The 4,314-nt window shown below is 45.3% G+C and overlaps 1 pseudogene; it reads left to right on the top strand.

Annotated features, from left to right (window-relative positions):
* Positions 1–473: 473 nt before the first annotated feature.
* On the top strand, positions 474–4,006 carry LOC148007962 (uncharacterized; annotated as a pseudogene).
* Positions 4,007–4,314: the final 308 nt, after the last annotated feature.

Below are 4,314 nucleotides of genomic sequence, written 5' to 3'. Positions count from 1 at the left end.
ATAAGGAAGTTTATTACATGGGACTTCCATGATGGATAGTTGTTCTTGTCTAGCTTCTTAATAAATGGATTTCCATTGTTCTCAACCATTATGACATAATTGAATATCAAACAACAAGCAAACTTCAGTAACCCTTCACAAGATATGCACAACAATAAACCGAGCAGCCTTTTCATTGACTGCTCAGTAATATATACAATACGTAACCTATTTGCAAATAAACCTTGTGTTTGCTTCTTAAGAAACATCTTAGAACTTACAGATTTGAAATCTATTACCTGTGCATCAGAGAATGGATGATACAACAGAAAGTACAATATGCCCTAAGGCTTCTGTCCACAACCCTGCGGAGCTAAAAAGAGGATTGAAATGACCACCAATGGCCAAAAACACAGTGGAAAGCCCTGAAGGATACATTTGCAAAATATATATTGTTCTTCTTCATAGTAACAGGGGACGGAGGGGACGACAGCATGGGACGAGGGGACAAAGTCCCAAGGATGGGACTGGGCGAGGACGTTCCGGAACGAACGGACGTCCCGTCTCCAAATGGGGACGCTGGTGAGCCAAGCAAGGATGCGTTCCCGGAACGCGTGCATGTCAAAGACACCAACTGGGGACGGCCAGGGGAATCGTTGGGCCTTTTTTTTTTTTTTTTAAATTGACTATTTGGCTGCCAACGGCCATTTCCGCCATTCTCTTGCCAATGTTTCCTATATAATGCTCCACTCTCAAGCTACACTCACACTTCAAGGCCAAGAATCTCAACTTCTCAAGGCTCTTTCTCTCCCTCTCAAGTCTCAAGTCTCAAGGTTGAAGGCCAGCGTGCTCAAGGCTTTTCCTCTCCCTCTCAAGTCTCAAGTCTCCACTCTCTCCTCCCTTGGGCCTCAAGCCTCAAGGCTCAAGGCTACCCTCTACATTGTACAAGCTCTCTCTCTCTCTCTCTCTCTCTCTCTCGGGCCTCAAGTCTCAAGGCTACCCTCTAAGGCTTAAGATCTACTATCTACATACATTGTACAATGTACATGTATTATGTTACATGTTCATTGTTACTACATACTACATAGTACATAGACTATACTACTTAGTACTATAGTCTATAGTACATAGTACATGCTCATTGCTCTACTATCTACTCTCTTTCTCTCCCTCTCAAGTCTCTAGAGTCTAGACTCTACTCTCCCTCCCTTGGGCCTCATAATTCATTGCTCAAGCCTCAACTTTCACGGCTCAAGGAGTCAAGCCTCAAGGGCAAACTTCAAAGGCTACTTCTCATCAAACTTTCAAAGTTTCTATCATCTATGGCATCTTCATCGGCTTCCCCATCTACAAACCAACCCACATCTACCGCAGCATCCACCTCTTCACAAAATGATAATACCAACCCACATCTACCGCGGCATCCACCTCTTCACAAAATGATAATACCAACCCACATCTACCGCGGCATTCACCTCTTCACAAAATGATAATCATGAAGGAACCACCGGCCCCACTCGAAGGAGAAGACCCGCGATACATCGATGGTCATGGTGGGATGAGGTCAATTTCCCTATGTATGGTTCACGAGGCGGTGCTAGAGCATGGACATGCAAACTTTGTGGATACAAACGTAGTGGTGGTGCCAACAAGGTGCGAGCTCATCTCTTGAGCGAACCCGGGAATGAGGTGAGATATTGCACAAAGATGACCCCGGAGAAAAGACAAGAGCTTCTTGATAAGCTCGCAATCTATGAGGTGGCCGAAGCGGCAAGGCGATCTCCACAAGTGGCCATTGATCCCAATCTCATAGTGGGGTCACAAGGACGTCCTATGGAGGCTAGCGGTAACTTGGGTAGAGGTGTGCCATCACATACCTTCCCATCAACACCTTTTGCATGTGGCCCATCCACATCGACCACCCCATCTTCTCGTCCTCGCCAAAGTACCCTCGAGGAAAATTGGAATCCTCGCTTGAAAAAAGAGACAGACATGGCCGTGGCTCGTTTCTTCTTTCATGATCACATTGCTTTCCGTGCGGCTCGATGAGTTTCTAGTGTCAAGTGATAAATAATAAATTATTATGTTCATTTAACATTATTATTTATCATCATATTGATTCTTAACATGCTCTCTTTGATTTATGAACATTGAATAGGTCTCCATACTTTAGAGCCATGGTTACGAAGATTGGGGAATATGGTTCTTCCTATGTTCCCCCCTCTTCGGAAACCCTTCGCACCACCCTTCTTGAAAAGGAGAAGAGGAGTGTTGAGGCTGCTGTGGCAAATATGAAGGAGCTATGTGCCAATAATGGTGTCACACTTGTGGTGGATGGAAGGAGTGACACCCGCAAGCGGTCTATTCATGGAGTGGTGGCCTAATCTCATGGAGAGATGTATTTTGTCGACTCACATGACGCCTCCGGCTCTGTAAAATCCGTTGATGTGCTTGCTGCGGAGTGGGCAACAACTTTAGAAACCATGAGAGCAGAGAATGTGGTGACCATTTGTGCAAATGGCGAACCGGCAAATCTAGCAGCAGGGAACATACTTCAAGCCACATATCCTCACATCACTGTCTCTTTTTGCATGGCCCATTGTCTTAACAATCTCATCAAAGACATTTGGGCCCTACCACGGATAGCTCTTGTCATGGATGAAGCCAACAAAATTGTCACCTTTGTCCTCAATCATGGGAGGATTCGCCATGAGTTCACCAAGAGGTCAAACCTCTCTTTGCTCAAATATTCAGAGAGACAGTTTGCTTTCAACTTTCTCATGTTAGGCCGCTTGTCCATATGTAGTGGGGCATTACGAGGACTCTTCCTTAGTGATGAGTTTTCTAGCATGCCAGAGGATTCTACAACAAGGGGGCAAGAGTGCAAAGCACGAGCAAATGACACGGCATGGTGGAAAAGTGTGAAGTGCATTGACACCATGATCAAACCAATCATGGACCTCTTGAGGATTGTCGATGGCATGTTGCCATGCATCGGCAAGGTATATGAGTGTGACATTAATGTGACATTAAATGTGACATTAAGGTAAATCAAGGGAAACATGAACAAGGATGACCGTCCGGGGTCTTGGGCGCCCGAATGGGGTTTAGGGGAGCCTAGAACCAAAGAGAGTCCAAGAATAGTAGGACTCACCAAGGTTTGACGGTTGGCAATCGGATCACGATGGGTCTGGCCAGCAATGAACTAGGCAAGGCTGGGAGGTGAAAGGATCGCTCGTGCTCATTCATTTTTATTGCTTTTCCTCTGGCTTTCATCGTCTTCTTGAGAGCCGTATGACAATGAGGCCATGGATCGGATGATAGAGCGTCTCAAGGTTTATGTTCCTGATGAGGACTACGATGAGATCAAATCCATGTGTGTGACAAGGTGCGATGCCTACTACTCCCCTCTCCATGCAGCAGCCTACATGGTGGATCCCGAATTTCAAGGTTGCAAGGAGGAAAAGAACAGAGAGGTTAGCAATGGCTTTAGATATTATCTTGGATCCGTCTAGTGCCAGACGCACGTATCAGGCGCAAAATCAGAGATTAATTGCAATTATATCGTGAGAAGAGGGGTAGTTATGGATTACCAGATGCACAGACGGATTGCTTCAAGATCGGCTCAGCACTTTGGTGGGAGGATTATGGTGCAGATAGTCCAGAGTTGCAGCGATTTGCCATCCGCATTCTCTCACAGTGTTGTAGCTCTAGTTACTTGGAGCAACTTTGGTCAGTGTATGGCCACATCGCCTCTAAGAAGAGGAACCGTCTTGGAGTGCATCGTGCCAATGATTTGGTCTTTGTGAGTTCCAACTTGCGAATGCTTTGCAAAGGCATGGTGAAGAAAGCAGATTCATTCACTGAATGGGAGCAGGCAGAACAGGATCTAGAGGTTGACCCACTTCACACAGTTGAGATTTCGGAGGACCTTGAGGGCATAGGTGAGGAGGAGCCACAGGTTTTCGAGGACTTCACAGAGTCCATGGAGATTCCGCTTCATCCCACTGTCCAACCCACTACTTAGTCTCGACTCTCGACTCTCTAGAGCACTCTAGACTCTTGAGTCTTACGATTTATCCTCATACTTAGCATTTGCCATTATGTCATGTGGCATTTTGACATTTTGTATTTATTTTTGGCTTTAGTATTTACACTCTCCTCCCATCTTCTATGTACATTTGTCATTGTAGTTTGAGCCTTGGCTCTTGACTCTTGAGTGACGAGTGGTCACGAGTCTTTTGGATTTCCTAATTTGATGCTCTAATTTCTTCTATTTGGTGCAAATGTGTTCTTCAAATGTTCCTCTCTTAGAGTAGATTAAGTATGATTTTA

Source organism: Lygodium microphyllum, unplaced genomic scaffold, assembly GCF_053477565.2.
Source record: "Lygodium microphyllum isolate KBCC unplaced genomic scaffold, Lygodium_microphyllum_v1.1.10 scaffold_969, whole genome shotgun sequence".
Classification (NCBI taxonomy): domain Eukaryota; kingdom Viridiplantae; phylum Streptophyta; class Polypodiopsida; order Schizaeales; family Lygodiaceae; genus Lygodium; species Lygodium microphyllum.
Note: the sequence above shows the minus strand (reverse complement) of the source record. Positions and strands in the feature narration are given on the sequence as shown.